The 21322-nt window shown below is 31.4% G+C and overlaps 1 protein-coding gene across 1 annotated transcript in view; it reads right to left on the bottom strand.

Moving 5' to 3' along the window:
- Positions 1-21322, bottom strand: part of LOC148948093 (E3 ubiquitin-protein ligase NRDP1-like) — a 149836-nt gene that overhangs the window by 12956 nt on the left and 115558 nt on the right. The gene's annotated exons all lie outside the window — the stretch shown is intronic.

Raw genomic sequence — 21322 nt, 5'->3', positions numbered from 1 at the left:
TATATATATATATATATATATATATATATATATATATATATATATATATATATATATATATATATATATATATATATATATATATATATATATATATATATATATATATATATATATATATATTTTCAGCTTTTTCTTAGAAAAGCTGAAGACAAATCTTCTGGTTTGCAGATTTTTTCAAATTAAATCTGCAAACCAGAAGATATGTCTTCAGCTTTTCTAATGTCAGAATTGCGGAGCAACCATTTGTTTAGAAGTTTCACGAGTAGTGGTGGGTCAACAGGTACTGATTACATGCCTGATGCTCCATAGATCTTCTATTAATACAAGGGATACATCATTTGCATAACCGATTTATTTAGCAACCGAATTTGGCCATAAGCCTTCCCTAGTAGCCAAATTGCCTCTTTTACAAGAGATACGTCATTTTTATATTCCAGTCGGTACATACTTAATATTCTCTAATTCCAATGGTAATTCTATGAATAAATTTACCTTACTTAATATTCAGTAAAAACATGATAATTCTATGAATAAATTTTATTCAGGTTGAATAAAACAAGTTTACTTTTTTTCATAAGTTTCCTATACTGAGTAAATACAAAGTGGGATTTTAAATATATTATATTAAAACACATCGAGAATAATATTCTAATATCATTAAATAAAAAAAAATAAACAAGTAAAAAAATGACAAAATAACAAAAGAACTAAGTAAAGAAAAGTATCACTACAAATACAATTTGTCTTAAAAAAATCATGAGTAGCATACCTATACCGTTTTTATTTTATATTTCACAAATATCAAAGGTGAATTTCTGTTGCTATGGGCTTGAAAAAAATTATTTTGCGGTATTATTTATAAATGTGCACTTTTGTAATTTACTGTGGAACATGAAGACATTTATTGTTATCACTTGAAAGTGAATTATATTATGTTCGAGTATGACAAAAGCTGAACATATAATAATACATCTTATTTTATTGATAATCTTTGGTGATTAAAGAAACCAGGATTTTAGATTTCAGAAATAAAAAAGCACACGGTTAGAATACATCTGATTTTATCAAAAATATTTGATCATTTAAGAAAACTAAGGTTTTAGTTTTTCATAAGAGAAACTGCAAACGATTAAAAAAAACATCTAACTTTTTTAGATATTTGAGCATTTAAGAATCTTGCGTTTTAGTTTTCATAAATGAGAGTACACAAGGATAAAATACATTTGATTTTCATTAATAATGTTTGATCATTTAAGAATTTAGGGGTTAGGTTTTCATGAAAATAAATGCACACTGATAAAATACATCTTGTTTTATTAGAAATATTTGAGCATTTAAGAAACTTGGGCTTTAGTGTTCTGAAATTAAAAAAAACCCAGTTAAAATACATCTGCTTTTAATAATAATATTTGATTATTTAAGAAACTTGGGTTTTAGTTTAGACAAATAAAGATACATAAGGTTAAATTACATTTGTTTTATAAAAAATATTTAATTATTTTAAAAAATCTAAGATTTAAAAAATATTTGATATTTTGAATAAGGTATTTGCTTATTTCCATCTTATTTTCAAGAACCAATACATTTTGAACAACATCATTTCATGGGCACCGACAAGGGGGGGCATGCGCCCCCTGAAAATTTGGGACTATAAAGCAATTATAAGGAAACCAAAGGAAAGAGAGCAGAATAGGGAAAACCGTGGAAAAAATGTTTGTTGCCCCATTTTTGGCTGCTTGCCAATAGATTTTGACCCATAATAAGAAAAATACGAGTTCTTATTTTTGACTGAGTAACCCCTAACTAGTTTTCCTCAAAAAATTTTCTATATGATTCGGTTGGAGCAAAAAAACAACAAATTCTTTATAATAATGAATGATAAGTAAATAACGATCCTTGTCAATAACGAAAGCATAAGAATCAAACTATTGATATCATTCAGTCAAAGAATCAACTTTTTATAAGGGTCCTAAATATTTATTTGTTTATAAGTAATTAGTGCAGTTATTAGAACGCAAAAAAGTTCATATAATTATAAAAAACACAAGGATAACAACTTAATAAGGTTCGATTTCGCTAAGAATATGCTGTCAACTTTTGCTTGCATTGCAAGAGTACCCATGAGCTGATATATGAAGCCGCTATAATCAGAAATGTTTCGTCTGAACTAAATGCTAAGAATTTCTGTATTTTCCCCCTGAACGGATACTTTTTTTGTATTTTGTTATTACTTTTTTTTTGTTTCTAGGAGTGATTGTATCTATCTATTTTTCACTTCAAAAGTTTTTTTTTTACTGTTATGAAGTATAAAGGTGTCCAATATACTGGCTTTTGGCATTTAAAATTAAATTAAAAATATTGAATTAAAATTTTTTCGTTGATTATCTGAATCTTACTTTTGATGTTTTACTTGGAATAAACTGCTTTGATAATGCTTTACTTTTCATAAGCATGAGTCTAAAGACAACAAATATTTTGGTGTTTCATAACCAAAATCAAAACTGTTGATATCGTTGAAAAATATCAGTCCAGCGCTTCGTCATTGCTCAACAGAACTTAATGTTGGGAGTTTGTATGTAGGCTATTTGTAAGTTTTTGTAAGTAGGCTATTGTTTTCTGTATCTTTGTAACTGCTTACTTTTTTTCATTTTTAATACTTTTAATTTCTTCTTAAAATTTCTTCGTCAAATTTCACCAATTTAAAATATTCTCTCCATTGAAAATTCTCCCAGCAGAAAATTCGTCCTCCTCTCCCCACTCCAAAAATGTATGCATATATTCCAATATCCAATAAAACAAACGGTGATTTTTATAACTTAAAAACCTTTTCCCAGGGGCTGTAAGGGGTCATTTTATCTCCAAAGACGATGTTATTGGGCCTTTCAACCGCGCTGAAGGCAAAATCTATCACAAAATTTTGATCAGACGGTTTTGGGAAAAAAGTGACGTGGGAGGGGGCCTAAGTGCCCTCTAATTTTCTTAGTTACTTACAAAGGGCACAAGAATTTTTTATTTCCATAAAAATGAACCCTACCCCGACGTTTTAGGCCCACTGGGTCAATACGATCACCCCGAAGAAAAAAACAAGCAAAAAAAAACAAATAAACACGCATTCGTGATTTATCAACGGTAAAAACTACAAAATTCTACATTTTTGTAGATATAAGCTTGAAACATCTAGCCTACAGTAGGGTTCTTTGATATGTTGACTCTGGTGGCGTTATTTTCATTAAAATTATATGACTTCAAGTGGGTGTGTTCCTCTTTTTCTGAAAATCAGACAAATTTTCTCAGGCTCGTAGCTTTTGAGGCGCAAAACTAAACTTAATGAAACTAATATATTTGGGATCAGCATAGTAAGCCAATTCCTTAGATATTTTTATTGGTATCAAAATTCTGTTTTTTAAAAGTTTTGGTTGCTGCTGAGCCAGGTTACCATGTCGTTACCATGAATTTTTCGATTACCATTCAAATCCATTGTTCGATTACCATTCAAATCCATTGTTCGATTACCATTCAAATCCATTGTTCGATTACCATTCAAATCCATTGTTCGATTATCATTCAAATCCATTGTTCGATTACCATTCAAATCCATTGTTCGATTACCATTCAAATCCATTGTTCGCTTACCATTCAAATCCATTGTTCGATTACCATTCAAATCCATTGTTCGATTACCATTCAAATCCATTGTTCGATTACCATTCAAATCCATTGTTCGATTACCATTAAAATCCATTGTTCGATTACCATTCAAATCCATTGTTCGATTACCATTCAAATCCATTGTTCGATTACCATTCAAATCCATTGTTCGATTACCATTCAAATCCATTGTTCGATTACCATTCAAATCCATTGTTCGATTACCATTCAAATCCATTGTTCGATTACCATTCAAATCCATTGTTCGATTACCATTCAAATCCATTGTTCGATTACCATTCAAATCCATTGTTCGATTACCATTCAAATCCATTGTTCGATTACCATTCAAATCCATTGTTCGATTACCATTCAAATCCATTGTTCGATTACCATTAAAATCCATTGTTCGATTACCATTCAAATCCATTGTTCGATTACCATTCAAATCCATTGTTCGATTACCATTCAAATCCATTGTTCGATTACCATTCAAATCCATTGTTCTATTACCATTCAAATCCATTGTTCGATTACCATTCAAATCCATTGTTCGATTACCATTCAAATCCATTTTTCGATTACCATTCAAAATCCAAACAGAGATCATTGAAATGTTGATCGTTTTTCTGCTTTGCCAAATGTATTGTATATTGTATTCATAAGACTTTAGTTTCAGGAAATGCAATTTAGCAAATAGAAAAGGATTTTCACCTAAATTAAGGAGCTAGTTTAAAAATAAAAATAAATATAAATTACTCTGTATATAAGGGAGACTGCCCCCTTTTCGAACCTTGCTCATTAAAAAAAGTTTTTTAGTTCTTTGAAAAATATTTTTTTCCAATTGCAAATTTTCTTAAGAAATTTGAAAAAAGTCAAACTTCACAGTAAAGAGTAAGTAGCTAAGAAGGAGACAGCCCCCTTCATACAAAGAATAAGTTGTTCAAATAGGTTTTAAATCTGTTTCTTGCTTTCAGTTGAAAAGCTCTTTTTTTTATTTAATTTCTGATTGTTTTCCAAATCACTCCCAGACCTAACCAAGATATAATTTGAGGTACCGATCCCTTAAATCCCTGGTCAATTGCTGTTAAAATGTGCAAATCAATAATTGTACGTTGTATAGTACCGTTCTACGTTTACATTTGCAATTACAATTTTGGATAAAATTTGAATATACTCAAAAAATTGGTGATGAATAGTAATTTCAGTTAAAATTCCTTGTTAATATTACTATTACAGAATTTTGGTTGGATAAAAAGGAGGATTATTGTTTGCATTGGGGATGGAAATTCAGTGAGACTTTTGATCTTCTACATAACTGAAACCATCACAACCTCTACAATAGGATTTTCTTATCTATAAATATATTACATATATTTTTTTAAATACATTGAAGTATTTCATATAAATGAAAAAGAAAAATATTACCATTGAAAATTTCTGAAAACTAAGTTCCTAGCAGTAATTGCCACCCCACATAAATTTCATGGCAGGTCTGATGATGACCTGCCTTACTTTTTCCACCTTTGTGCTGGTAGATATGGGAATGTAACATATTAGCTGTATATAGAAACATTTTAATTAATTCCTACTCCGCCTTCATCTCTCAACATTTATCTGAAGCCTCATGAAGTGTAAGCAGTTTGTCTATTAAAATGTACTTTTGTAGGAATCTGCCCTACCCCCACCTAAAAAATTACTCACACCCCCCTCATTATAGCTGATACGCAACTACAGATCCCCAGATGTGGCATAATTTCATTAAAAATAATGCGAATCAACTTGGCTGAATCCAGAACTACCACCGTGTGGCATTACTTCTTTTGCATCTGGGAAGCCTAAAATATAGTTATTTGTAGTTTTAAATCAATTAACTTCTCAGGATTTTAAATTGCTTGCAAATTCGTCCTCTTTGGGATGAAGTCGGAGTTTGGTGCCGTAAACCACTTAACTGACACCCAACCACAAGTGCTGTGTTGGAGTCTACCCCCCCCCCCCTGGAAAATTTTCCACCGGCGGCCTTGCATCATTGCGTTATTCCTCATCTTATTTAATACAGAAAATCATTTTTATCAAAATATTTTGTATTTTGAATAATGTATATTATTATTTTCATCTTATTTCAATGAGCAATACATGTTGAGCACAACCAGTGAATATTTCCTCATCTTATATCAAGAATTAAAACATTTAAAAGAAAGTATTTAGTATTTTGAATATTATATTTGCTTATTTAAATTATTTTTTAAATAAAAAATAAATTTTTAGAAACCCAATATAAGAGTTACTAATTTTATTTAAAGAAGTATAAAATTAAGATAAAAAACCTATGTTTTTTTTAATATTATTTTTTATTATTTTAATATTACTTAAATAACAAACAAAGTTTGAACAACCTAATTAGTTATTTCTTACTCCTAAATAAAGCAGTAAAACATTTTGATGAAAATATTAAGTGTTTTTTTTTTATAATGCATTTGCTTATTTCTAATCTAATTTCAAGAAACAACACACTTTGAGCAACATCATCACTTATTTCCCTTCATTTTATTTCAAGCATAAAAATATTTTGATGGAAATAATTGATATTTTGAATAATGCATTTACTTATTTCCATCTTGTTTCAAGAACCAATATGCAACGAGCAACACCTTCGTCTATTTCCTTATCTCATTTCAAGCAGCAAAATATTTTGATAAGAATATTTGATATTTTAAATAATATATTTTCTTATTTTTATCTTATTTCAAGAAACAATACATTTTGAGCAAAATCATCACATATTTCCTCGTCTTATTTCAAGCAGTAAAGCATTTTGATGAAAATAATTGATATTTTTGAACAATGCATTTGCTTATTTCCATTTTATTTCAAATAGTAAAACATTTTGATAAAAATATTTGATACTTTGAATAATACATTTACTTATTTCTATCTTATCTCAAGAAGCAATACATTTTGAGAAAGACTAACACAAATTTCCTCATCTCATTTCAAGCAGTAAAATATTTTTAAGAAAAATATTCGGTATTTTCGAACAATGCATTTGCTAATTTCTATCTTTTTTCAAGAAGTAATACATTTTGAGCAACATCTTCGCGTATCTCGTCATCTCATTTAAAGCAGTAAAACATTTTGAAAAAATATATGATATTTTGAATATATTTTGAAGATTTATTGTTTGGCACAATGCATTATTTATTATTTTTTTTTCCTTTAGAGCAGGGTAAATCGTATCGAAGAAGTTGTCGTAGAAACTTCGAAGAGGGCTCATTCAATTGAAAATTTGAGTGGCTTGTGCCCTTTTTTAAGAGTCGAAAGTGATAGGAATGTGACTAACACCCCTTCTACGCCCAACCTTCCCGAAACACATCCAATCTAAATTTTAAAGATAGCCATTTGGTTCAGCGTAGTTGATTTCCTGATAGAAATTATGTTTTTGAGCAGGACACTCCCCCAGAGCCCTCAGGGCAAGTGTTGTAAGTTATGCCCTGGGGGTATATCAGGTTTTTATAGAAGGCGTTGTCGTAGAAACTTCAAAAAAGTCTCATTCGATTGGAAATTCAAAGCACCAGCGCCCTTTTTAATAGTCGAAAGTCATTGGACGGCAACTAAACCCCCTCTCACGCCCAGTTTTTCCCCAAACACATCCAATCAAAATTTTGAGATAGCCATTTTATTCAACGTAGTTTAGGTTCTGGGAATTAGGTCTTTGAGGATGACAACCCCCCCACAGCTCTCAGAGCAAGGGTTATAAGTTATGTCTTGGAACTATATAAGGTTTTTATAGAGCGCGTTGTCATAGAAACTTCAAAAAGCGCTCATTAGATTGGAAATTGAAATGGCTAGTGTCCTTTCTAATAGTCGAAAGTGATTGGAAGGCAACTTACACCCCTTTTACGCCCAGCATTTCCCCAAACACATCCAATGAAATTTTGATATAGCCATTTTGTTCCACGCAGTTTAAAATTATACTTTTGAGCAGGACACTCCCCCCACAGTATTCAGGCCAAGGGTTATAAGGTATGCCCTGGGGGCATATAAGTTTTTATTGAAATCTGTGTCTTGGAAACGTGAAACAGGGTTCATTCGATTTGAAATTCAAAGGTCTAGTGCCCTTTTTGATAGTTTACAGTTATTTGAGGGCACCTAACCCCCCTCTGACGCCAACCTTTTCCCCAAACACATCCAATCAAAATTTTTAGATAGCCATTTTGTTCAGCGTAGTTGATTTTCAGATAGAAATTATGTTTTTGTGGAGGAAACTCCCCACAGTCCTCAAGGCAAGGGTTTTAAGTTATGCCCTGGGGGCATATAAGGTTTCTATAGAAAGCGTCGTCGTGGAAACTTCAAAATGGACTCATTCGATTGGAAATTGAAATGGCTAGTGCCCTTTTTAATAGTCGAAAGCGATTGGAAAGCAATTAACACCCCTTATACGCCCACCATTTCCCAAAAACCATCCAATCCAAATTTTGAAATAGCCATTTGGTTCCATGCAGTTTTGCACATGCAGAAATTAACATAAGTTGGGCTCAAAACCCATATGCCTTCCCAGGGTCAGAACATAATTTGCACTTTACTCAAAAAAATAAAAATGAATGTGCATTTCAGTTTAATGTACATATACTGATATTTAGTAATCAAAATGTTAATATTATTTGATTTATTAAAGTTATAAAAGTAAAAACATTTATATTTATTCAGTAAAGTGCAGGTTATATTCTGGCTTTGGGAAGGCATAGGGGTTTTAAGCCCAACTTATGTTAATTTCTGCTCGTTTTGAGTCTGATTTATTGTAATTTTTGTTCGTTTTGGGTTTCATTTATTTATCGATGCTGATATGCGGTAGTTTCACGCTTGGTTGATTATTTGATTTAATTTTTGCTCAGTTATTGTTTATTGGAGTTCTTTACTTTTCTTTGAAAAATTTATTTTGTGGAAATTTTTTTTTAGTATTTCAAGAAACATTGAATTTTGAGCAACACCTTTGCATATTTCCTTATCTTAGCTCAAGCAGCGAAAAATTTTGATGAAAATATTTAATATTTTGAATAATCCATTTGCTTATTTCTATCTTATTTCAAGAAGAAATACATTTTGAACAACATCTTTACTTATTTCCTTATCTCATATCAAGCAGTAAAACATTTTGAAGAAAATGTAATGTATTTTTCAATTTTGCGTTTGCTTATTTTTATCTTGTTTCAAGAAATATTACAATTTGAGCAACACCATTGCATATTTCTTAATCTTACCTCAAGCAGCAAAATATTTGGATTGAAATAATTGATATTTTGAATAATGTATTAGCTTGTTTCGATCTTATTTCAAAAACCAATATATTATGAGCAACACCTTCGTCTATTTCCTTATCTCATTTCAAGCAGCAAAATATTTTGAAGAAAATGTAATGTATTTTTGAATTTTGCATTTGCTTATTTTTATCTTGTTTCAAGAAATAGTATATTTTGAGCAACACCATTGCATATTTCTTAATCTTACCTCAAGCAGCAAAATATTTGGATGGAAATAATTGATATTTTGAATAATGTATTAGCTTATTTCGATCTTATTTCAAAAACCAATATATTATGAGCAACACCTTCGTAAATTTCCTCATCTCATTTCAAGCAGCATAAAATTTTGATAAGAGATATTTGATATTTTAAATAACATATTTTCTTATTTCCATCTACTTACAAGAAACAATACATTTTCAGCAGCATCGTCATATCTTCCTCGTCTTATTTCAAGCAGTAAAGATTTTGAAGAAAATAATTGGTATTTTTTAACAAGGCATTTGCTTATTTCTATCTTATTTCAAATAGGCTAGTAAAACATTTTGATGAAAATATTATATACTTTGAATAATACATTTTCTTATTTCTATCTTATTTCAAGAAGCAATACATTTTGAAAACACTAACACAAATTTCCTCATCTCATATCAAGCAGTAAAATATTTTGAGGAAAAATATTCGGTATTTTTGAACAATGTATTTGCTAATTTCTATCTTATTTCAAGCCACAACACATTTTGAGCGACACCATTGCGTGTTTCCTCATCTTATTTCAAGCAGTAAAATATTTTGAAGAAAATATTTTATATTTTTGAAGAAGGCATTTGCTTATTTTCAACTTATTCCAAGAACCAATATATTTTGAGCAATACCATCGCACAATAAACCAACTACTGACAATGACAGACCAAAGAGTACCACGAGGGTAGCCACATTAAATATTGGAAAAGTTACGAAGTAATTCAATGAACTATTCTTATTGAAATTATGGCAAATACAATACTATATATTTACATAAAAATTCATATGGTATAATGTAGTACTCCATTAGCTTTTATCGTACTCCAGCATAATATAATTCACGTTCCAGTGATAACAGTCAGTTTCTTCCTTTTCCACAGTTAATAACAAAAGTGCACATTCAAATATATTGCCACAAGAAGAATTTTTTTTCAAGCCAATAGCAAAAAAATTCACTTGTGATCTTTTTGAAATACAAAATGAAAATGGCATAGATCTGCTACTCGCGATTTTTTTTTAGAAAAACAGTATTTGTTGTGACATTTTTTCGGGGGGACTTTTTTTTCATTTGTTTATTTATTATTTTGATTTAAATAGTAACAAAATTGTATTCTCGGGGTATTTTAATATAATACAACTAAAATCCCGCTTTATATTCACTCAGTCTACACTGAGTGAATATAAAGCGAGTAATAACATATTTATTAAAAGACTTATTAAAAAAAATGTAAACCCGCTTCGTTCAACCCGAATAAAAATTTGTTCCTATAATTATCATGGGTTTACTAAATATTAAGTAAGGCAATTTATTCATAGAATTATCATTGGAATTAGAGAATATTAAGTACGTACCAGCTGTAATATGCAAATCATGTCTCTCTTGTAGAATTGGCAATCTGGTTGCTAGGGATGGTTTATGACCGAATTTGGTTCCCAGGTAAACCAGTTATGCAAATAATGTATCCCTTGTATTAGTACAAGGTCTTTAGTGCCCCGGGTGTGCAATCAGTAGCTGTTGACCCACAACTAATTGCACGTCAGGCTCGTTCTGGAAGGATATATATATATATATATATATATATATATATATATATATATATATATATATATATATATATATATATATATATATATATATATATATATATATATATATATATATAAACAAAAAATCGCGAAGAAAGGAAACGAGGACAATTAACAGCCAGTGAAAAAATTGAAAAATTTTTTTTTTTTTTTTTTTTTTGCAAATATTTCGGTCAAGACCTCCGCTTGACCGTCCTCAGTGCAGAATAAAACTGATAAAAATGTAAAAACCAAACCTTAAAATAAAAACACCAAACTAAAATTGGATAAATTTTAATGTATAACACAAATGTATAAATTATTTTACCCTAAAGGTTGTTCAGCTCCTAAATTTTACGGGCTCCCAAAAATCCACAAAGATGGAGTCCCTCTACGCCCAATTGTGGCTTCTTATAGCTCTCCGACTGACAGATTGGGGAAATGGTTGTCAACCCTTTTTCGCTCCCTTATGCAAACACAAACTTCATACATAAGAAACTCAGTTCACCTTGTTGAAAAATTAAAAGACATTGAAATAAAAAAAGATACAATTTTGGCCAGTTTCGATGCCATTTCTATGTATACGTCTTGCGACATTAAAAAATGTGAACTAGCTCTTCAAAGGAAATTAGAAGATAATATTGATCAAATAGACTACAAAACACTGGATATAGAAACTATTATGCGTCTCGTCCGTCATTGCAATAGTTCCTCCTCATATTTCCGATACAATAATCAATTTTTCACCCAAATTAGGGGTTTACCCATGGGTACAAGTCTTTCACCATTTTTGGCAACTTTTTATATGGAATTCATAAAAATCTCTGCTCTGGAAAATTTTCCCATGAAAAACCGGTTCTGGGGTAGGTTTGTGGATGATGTTATTTATCTGTGGGAGCATGGAGGAGAGTCACTTAACTCCTTCTTAACTCATCTAAACACTTTGGACTCTAACCTTCAGTTCACTATAGAACTAGAACATAACCACAAACTTCCTTTCCTAGATGTTTTAATTTTCAATAAGTATCCTGGCCTTGAATTTTCTATTTATAGAAAGCCTACGCATAACGATAGGTATTTGCATTTTTACTCCAACCACTCTCCCTGCATAAAAAGAGGAGTTGTTATTTCTTTGGTTGACCGAGTAATAAGAATATGCTCGGAGCCTCACATAGACTCAGAATTGAACTATATTAAGGACATTTTATTTTGCAATGGCTACCCTATAAAATTGCTTGAAACCATTATAGACAGAAGACGAAAAAAGGCAGAGGGGAGTGCATCAGGTCCGCAAGTCCCAACAGTTACCGTCCCATTGGTGGATGATAAGAAACTTTTCACTGTTCTACCCTACATTCCAAAATTGAGTGACAAATTGAAAAGAATCCTTAAAAAACATAAACTTAGCGTCGCTTTTAAAAATTCAAATATTACACAGAACTTTTTTAACAACGGCAAAGATAAAACCAGCCCCATTCTGGGTAGTGGTGTTCATAGAATTCCTTGTTCTTGTGGCTGTTTTTATGTTGGTAGAACCCAACAGCAATTGGGGGAGAGGTTATCTGAGCACAAGTCCTCAATCGACAAGGCAATGAGGTTACGCCAAAGGCCTGAGGTTTTTGATTCCGCCTTGGCGCAACATGTGTATGAGAATCCACACCATTTCATTTTGTTTGACGAGGCCTCTATTGTTGCCCCCGTTAAAGGTCTCACGCAAGTTTTCAGGGAGGCAGTTGAAATAAAAAAGCACATTCACCAAAAGGTAGCTGTCAATAGAGACACTGGAGAAATTTTTCTAAGTCCCATTTATGACAAAATTATTAATTCTGATCGTTTTTACATACATCCACAAAGTTATATTGTGCAATCGAATAGAGTCTCCGATAACAATCAAACTGGAAAGCGATCAGCCTTTAAAAGTGCTTTACGCAAAATGAAATTCTGAAATGCCATCTAGACTTGTTTTTTTATTCAGTTACCCTTTCACCGTTACTAGGAAAGGGTCGTCCAATTTTAGTTTGGTGTTTTTATTTTAAGGTGTGGTTTTTACATTTTTATCAGTTTTATTCTGCACTGAGGACGGTCAAGCGGGGGTCTTGATCGAAATATTTGCAAAATTTTTCAATTTTTTCACTGGCTGTTTATTGTCCTCGTTTCCTTTCTTCGCGATTTTTTGTTTATCATGATTAGCCAGTGTGGTCTCAGAAATTATTTATATATATATATATATATATATATATATAGAAAGTGTGCCTCTTGATCAAAGGTTTGTAGGTGCTATCCTGTCTGTGGTTTGCGAATTACGGAAAAAAAATACCGTGGGTTGTAAGTTAAATTGACATATACAGACATTTCTTGGTTAAGGCTTTGATAATTTTTTATTTATGAAAGTAAGAAAGGTGAAAACATTTCAAACGTATTTTGTTTTCAGTGAAGCGCAAATTGTTTTCTGGTCTTGAGAAGGTATAGGGGTTATCAGCCCTACACATGTTAATTGTTGCTCGTTTTGAGTTTGAATCGGCTATTTATTGAAATGAATTTAAAAAATCTCAACAAAATAAGTTTTTTAAAAAAAGTCAAGAACTCTATTAAACCAAGATGAACAAAAATAGAATCAAATAATCTAACAAGAATACAACTATCACAAATCATTATCAATACATAAATGAAACCCAAAACAAACAGAAATTAAATTAAATAAGTCAAACTCAAAATGAGCAGAAATTATTATGAGTAGCCATAATTTGTACTTTACTGAAAAAATTCAAATGAATTTACTGAAAAAAATTTGTATTTACAGTTTAATATACATATGCTGATATTTATTCCTTAAAATCTTAATTAATTTTCGTTTTCATAAAGTTAAAAGTGAAAACACTTAAAAGAATTTTTTTCAGTAAAGTACAAATTATATTTTGGCTTTTAGAAAGCATAAAGTTTAGAACCCTACTCAGATTAATCACTCAGCTTGGTAGATTATTTATTCTGTTTTTTTAGTTTTTGGTTTAATAGAATTCTTTAGTTTAGTTTAAAAAAATTATTTTGTTGAATTTTTTTTATAATTTCTGTTCGTATATATTGGCATAGTCTTCTTCAGGGAGAAAGACTGAGCCTCTTCTAAAGTTGAACAACCAACCCTTCCATAGAAACCTTGAATACCCCCTGGACACAGCTTACAATCCTTGCCTCTAATCTTTGGGGATTGTTTCAACCCCAAAGGCACTGTTATATGATATTTAGACCATTTTGAATAGAATAGCTATCTCAAAATTTCTATTAGATGTATTTTGGGACAATACAAAGTGTCTGTGTGTGGGGAAGGGGTAGCTACCCTCCGATCACTTTGACTCTTAAAAAGAACGCTAGAGCGTCTGATGAATAATCTATTGAGCCCCCTCCAAACTTTACATGACCAAGCTTCCTATAAAAACCTTATGAAAAGGACACTAGCCGTTTCAGTTTCCAATCGAAGGAGCCCTTTTTGAAATCTCTACGAAAACGCTTTGTATAAAAATCTTATATGCCCCCAGGGCATAACTTACAACCCTTACCCTGAGGGCTTTTTTTTTATCCTCAAAGACATAATTTCCAGACCGTTCTGATACGCTGAACAAAATGGCTGTCTCAAAATTTTTATTGGAAGTGTTTGGGGAAGTTCTGGGGATGGGGGTTATTAGTATATACCAAGGTACTACTTTGCTTACGCCCCCGTACCAAACAGTTTTTTTCTGTTAATTTTGCAGGTCATTACACTCTTTGCCAGGGAATGGCGCAATTTCAAAAGTTCAATCTACTAGCCGTCACACTTTATCAAGAGGATTTGCGTAATTTCAAAGGTAAACCCAACCCACAGATAATAACTTGATTTGTTATTAAAATTTGAATAAAAAAAAAGGGTAATTAGTCATTGGAAAATTTCATAATGCTTTTACAATCGGAGATGTTTGATTAACCTTTTGCAAAAAAAAGGGGTTATGGGACATGCGAGCCTTTGCAAAAAAGGGGTAATTAGTGAATGGAAATTTTTTTTAATGCTTTTAGAATCGTAAGTGTTTTATTCACCTTTGCAAAAAAGAGGGCCATGGGATTTGTGATTTGGAGGAGATGGGATGATAGCGTACTGTATAATGCACAAGTGATGTTTTGGAGCGTATTGTCAAATTAACGAGAAATGACTGAAAAGTGTTTTGAGGGAGATGGGTTGCATGGAGGTTTGAGTTGCATGAGAGTTCAGTTAAAGGGGGGCGGGCACAGTTACACGGAGGTTTAGTTAACTGGGGTCGAGGTGCATGAGGGGTCAGTAGCACGAGGGTTCAGTTGCTTGGGGGTTCAGTTGTACTGGGTTTCGGGTTTACAGAGTTTCACTTACTGGGAGGGATTCAGTTGAACGGGGGGGGGGGATTTGCGATTTGGAGGAGATGGGAGGATAGTGGACTGTATAATACACAAGTGATGGTTTGGAGCGTATTGTCTATTTAACGGGAAATGACTGAAAAGTGTTTTGAGGGAGATGGGTTGCATGGAGGGTTGAGTTGCATGAGATGTCAGTTAAAGGGGGGGGAGGGGGAGAGGGTACAGTTAAACGGAGATGTATCTAAACGGGGTCGACTTGCATGAGGGGTCCGGAGCCCGAGGGTTCAATTGCATGGGGGGTTTAGTTGTACAGGGTTTCAGTTAAAGAATACCTCCTCGACATTAAACCTAAGGAAATTTATGTATTTGGAATCAGCGTATAAAGCCCAATCATTTTCATGTATCTATAATTATTAAAATTCTTTTTTTTAGAGTTATGGTTACTTTCGGACACATTCAAGAAGTGAAGTTAAAGCAGATAATGGGAAAGTGGAAGAGTTGTAGCCTAAAACAGCCATAATTGTAATTTCGGTTCAGTTAGGGTTTCTTTTATTTATCGATGCTGATTTGTGGCAGTTTCATGATTGGTAGATTATTTGATGTTATTTTTGCTAATTTTTTGTTTATCATATAAGGCTATTGCGTCTTTCTGAACTTTCTGTTGGAGGCGGGGGTAAGTATTTAGTTTAAATAATTCTATGAGGAATTGAGTTTTGTGGATGGTGTTGAAAAATGGTACTTGTTGAATATTTGGGTAAACATACGGCTAAGAAACTCTTCACTATAAATAAGGCTATTGTGTCTTTCTGAACTTTCTGTGCGAGGCAGGGATAACTATTTAGTTTAAATAATTCTAGGAGGAATTGAGTTTTGTGTCTGGTGTGGAAAAATGGTACTTGTTAAATATTCGAGTAAACAGTCGACTATAAATAAGGCTATTGCGTCTTTCTGAACTTTCTGTTGGAGGGGGGGGTAAGTATTTAGTTTAAATAGTTCTAGGAGGAATTGAGTTTTGTGGATGGGGTTGAAAAATGGTAAGTGTTGAATATTTGGGTACACATACGTCTAAGAAACTCTTCACTATAAATAAGGCTTTTGTGTCTTTCTGAACTGTCTGTGAGAGGCAGGGATAACTATTTAGTTTAAATAATTCTAGGAGGAATTGAGTTTTGTGGCTGGTGTGGACAAATGGTACTTGTTAAATATTCGGGTAAACATTCGACTATAAATATGGCTATTGCGTCTTTCTGAACTTTCTGTTGGAGGCGGGGGTAAGTATTTAGTTTAAATAATTCTAGGAGGACTTGAGTTTTGTGGCTGATGTTGAAAAATGGTACGTGTTGAATATTTGGGTAAACATATGGCTAAGAAACGCTTCACTATAAATAAGGCTATTGTTTTTTTCCAAACTTTCTGTGCGAGGCAGCGATAACTATTTAGTTTAAATACTTCTAGGAGGATGAAGTATTTTTTTTACTTAAAAACTACATTAATAACTTCCAAGATGATAGGACAGTATGACACAGAATTTATCAGTTACCGAGAGTTCAATACCCCCCCCCCCCCGCAATGACTTCCAAGTGTTTTATGACTCCTCCCCACAATGAATTCAGATGGTTTTAAGGCTGATCTTACTAGTCATTACTCCGTTCAACCTTGATCGAAGGTATAAAAGTTTGATGAAGTATTTCTCTGCGTAACAACTACATTAATAACCTTCAATATGATAGGACTGTATGACACAAAATTTATAAGTTTTAAAAAATCATCTTGCGGTGTTATATTTGAATGTACTTTTTTATTATTTTCTATGGATCTCGAAGAAATTGACTGTTATCATTGGCTAGTGAACTATAATCTGTATGAGCATGATAAAAGCTTGTCGAGTACTACATTATTCTATATAAACCGACTGCGATTCTACGATAGAGTGATTACACCCCTTAATAATACTGGTCAGGAACTGCGAGATGTCCAGGAGGAAGTCAGTGAAATTTGCAGCTTTTTCGGAGTTGAAGCACTCTACGTAAAGGTCAATATACCTACAGATAAAGTTTGAATTCAATAGTACGACCCTAGGAGTTCACTTTTCAATCTAGAAGAGTTTAGCTGTCCTAAATTTGAAGGGGGCTATCATCGTCCTGAAGACAAGGTTAGGTTCTTCGCACAGTGGATACCTACGAACATGCCTGATCGTGATAAATCCATAAGACATGTTAAAAACTATCCTATATCATGGGACCATCATTTGTGGATTTTTAAGAGTATACTATAAGTGCTATTTTTATGTACACATTTGTTTTTTTTTTTTCTTTATAAAAAAAAAAATATGTTAATAAATTTAGTCAAAAAAAATATTTAAGCTTAACCCCTTCTTTTTTATTTATAATAGTTCTATTTTAAGCAAGTAACGAACTCTTTCCTGAAGTCACCTATTGGATACACAATGCAGAACACTAATTTAAGAAACAATTAAATAAATTGTAAGTAAGTAAGTAACAAATTACTTTTTGAACTCACCTCTTGGATACACAATACAGAAATTTTCATCAAAGAAATTATAAAAAAATTGTAATAAAGTAGAAAATTCTTTCTTGAATTCACCTGCTGGATAAAACAAAGACATTTCGTTCAAGAAATTATTACAAAAATCTCAGTAATTAACAAATTGCTTATTGTTTTAAATGACTTAGATACATGATGTAGAAATAAAATTCAAGAAACTATGAAAAAATTCTCAGTAAGTAACAATTTATTTCTTGAAGTCATTTCATGGATACACAATATACTGAAATTTCATTCAAGAAATTATGAAAATATTTGTAAGTAAGTAACAAACTCTTTATTGATTTCACCTCTTGGATATACAGTACAGATACTTCATTCAAGAAATTATGAAAAAATCGCAAGTAACTTTTTTTTTCTCTTTATCACAAACAATTTTCACTTAGCTACACGATGTAGAAATTTAATTCAATAAATTATTAAAAAATTCTCAGTAAGTAACAATTTCTTTCTTGAAGTCAACTCTTGGATATGCAATACGGAAATTTCATTCAAGAAATTATGAAAAAATTGCAAGTAAGTAGCAAATTCTTTCTTGAATTCACCTGCTGGATAAACAAAGACATTTCGTTCGAGAAATTATTACAAAATTCAAAATAAGTAACAAATTCTTTATTTTTTACATAACTTAGATACACGATGTAGAAATTTAATTCATGAAATTATTAAAAAATTCTCAGTAAGTAACAATCTCTTTCTTAAAATCAACTCTTGCGAAAGCGAGGATTTCTATTCAACAAATAATTCTTATATTTTTTCCGTTCAATTGAAAACGAGGATTTTTGTTAAATAAATAATTGTTATACCTTTTAAAACGGGTGTTGTTTTAAAACGTGTGATTTTTTGTTTACATGTTGATAATTAAAAAAGCAAGAATTTGTGTTAAATGAATGATTTTTATAAATTTTAAAATTGATTTACGGGGGGTTTGTGGGGCTCTTTTGTTTTAATCATGTGTTATTTTTTTATTAACTTTTTTTTAGTTAAAAATATTGAGACTTTCTTTTAAATAAATAATTATTATATATTTACGTTAAATTGAAAGCGAGTATTTATGTTAAATAAATAATTTTTTTACATTTTAAAATAGATTATCGGGTTGTGAGGGACTCTGTTGTTATAATCAGTGTGATTTTTTCTTTAAACGGTATTCGTTCAAAAAGCGAGGTTTTCTGTTATATAAATAATTCTAATATTTTTTTCATTTCAATTGAATTTGAGGATTTATATTAAATAAATAATTTTTATACATTTTACACTGGCTTTACGGGGTTTGAGGGTCTCGGTTTTACTAATCCGTTTTGATTATTTATGTAAGTGTCGGTATTTAAAATTTCGATTAGTTAGTTTAATTATATATTTGTTATACATTTTAAAATTTATTTAATGAGGTTGTTTGACTCTGTTGTGTTAAGCCGTGTGATTTTTTATTTTCATGTTCATCGTTCAAAAAAGCGAATATTTCTTTTCGATAAATAATTATTATAGTTTTTCAGTTCAAATGAAAGCGAGGATTTCTGATATTTAAGTAATTGTTAGACCTTTTAAATTGGCCCTACGGGTTTTGAGGGACTCTGTTGTTTTAATCAGTTTTATTTTTTCTACACATTGTTCTCGTTAAAAAACAGAGGACTTCTGTTGTATAAATAATTCTTATATTTTTCCGTTCAATTGAATTCAAGGATCTCTTTTAAATAAATAATTGTTATACAATTTAAAATGTCTGTACAGGGTTTGAGGGTCTCTGTTGTTTTAAGCCGTTTGATTTTTTATTTACATGGCGTTCGTTCAAAAAGCGAGGATAATAAATAATTTTTATAAATTCTAAAAGAGCCTTACAGGATTTGAAGGGCTCCGTAGTTTCGTTCAAAAATCAAGGATTTCTGTTAAATAAATAATTCTTATATTTTTTTTCAGTTCAATTTAAAGCGAGGATTTATGTTAAATAAATAATTGTTATACTTTGATTTTGCCAATGCTATCCCAACTATCCGTCAATAGATGTCGATTGAGAGTTTATTTATTCCCATACATAGATTTTCTATATGTCAACAGATATATCACATGTATTATGTATGTAAATCCTTTTCTAACTTCTCCGATGTTTTCATAGACATTCTATACGTTCGATATGCTAGCGTACTCTAAAAATAATGAACACATAACAATGTAAAGTATAATATATTTTTTAATTAAATAATATCATGTAGAACTGAACAACTTTGGACATTTTGAATCTGTTCCATAAAATGCTTCACCATGAACTCTCTTGATAGTATAGCTATTGTCTTCTTTTAGTTCGTGATCAGTAGAATAATCATTATTTCATTTTGACTCAACCATAATTTTTATAGGTGTGCCATCGGCAGGGTCAATATGCTTTTCGTCTTTGGTATTATTTGATTCATTGACTGTTTGATCAATGGCAGTAACGTTTGCAGATACTTTGTTTTTCATCGATTCATCTTTATATTCCTTGGTGATATTTTCTGCCAATGCCCTTTTTATTTTTCGAGAAATTTCAATGTATATTATCAAACTATTTTTATAAAAGTAATGGTCCTGACACATAGATAGGATATGGTGTATGATATTAGTATAAGAATCGACCTTTATTTTCATCTTTGCTTTTATTCGAATGCTAATATCCAAAAACTGACGATATGGTTTAACACTGGGTAACATGTTACCACAAGCACTAGCAAGAAGATGCCCCTCTTTATCAACTATTATTTTTATGTTGGCATTCTCTTTGAGTGTAATCATCTCCGGAGATCTCAATCTCGCATATCCACCATCATAAAAGTTGAATTTTTTTGCTACTCCAAAGAAATTCAATTCCTTACTGTCATGACAGCGGACGCATACGTTTCCGATAGTACTACCCCTTGTAATTATTTCATATTTTAAATACTTCTCTTTGTCGGAGTTCAATGCTACAATAACACTGTCATTTGACAACAATGTATTAAATTGCTTAATCTTCACCTTTTTTTTTTTAGATACATTAGTTTTTTGTTTAAAGTTACACTGTGAAAAAAGTAATGTTGTAATAAATGACCTAAAAAATGTAGTGTCGATAACAAGCACTATAGCAAAAGTGGGAAAGCCACATCAAGTCTCAAAGACAAGCATAGAGTACAATTCAGTCGCGAAATTATGAAAATATTCGTAATTAAGTAATAAACACGTTTTGAAAATATGTACTATATGCATGCCTTTCCTTGGCACATTTCCAAACGAGCGGGGATTCCCCACTGGTTCCTACACATTGCAAAAAGTGAGCAGTACGAAAACTCCACGTTTTCAACCTGACTGGTTTTTAGGGACCAATCAGGAGAGACATGCAAAGTCGTCATATCTTTATTTCATTTTTTTTAAGGTTAATTTAGACGAGGTTTCGTGCGCGCACGTAACCTCGGCTAAATTAACCTTAAAAAATGAAATAAAGCTATGTCGACTTTGCATGTCTCTCCTGATTGGCCCCTAAAAAACCAGTCAGGTTGAAAACGTGGAGTTTTCGTACTGCTCACTTTTGCAATGTGTAGGAACCAGTGGGGAATCCCCACTCGTTTGGAAGATGTAGAAAAGGCATGCAAATAGCATGTAGTTTCAAAACGTGTTTTTACTTACTTACAAATATT

This window comes from Artemia sp. Qi Xiang Cuo, chromosome 10, assembly GCF_049724085.1.
Source record: "Artemia sp. Qi Xiang Cuo chromosome 10, ASM4972408v1, whole genome shotgun sequence".
Taxonomy (NCBI): Eukaryota; Metazoa; Arthropoda; class Branchiopoda; order Anostraca; family Artemiidae; genus Artemia; species Artemia sp. Qi Xiang Cuo.
This window is presented reverse-complemented; position numbering and strand designations above follow the sequence as displayed.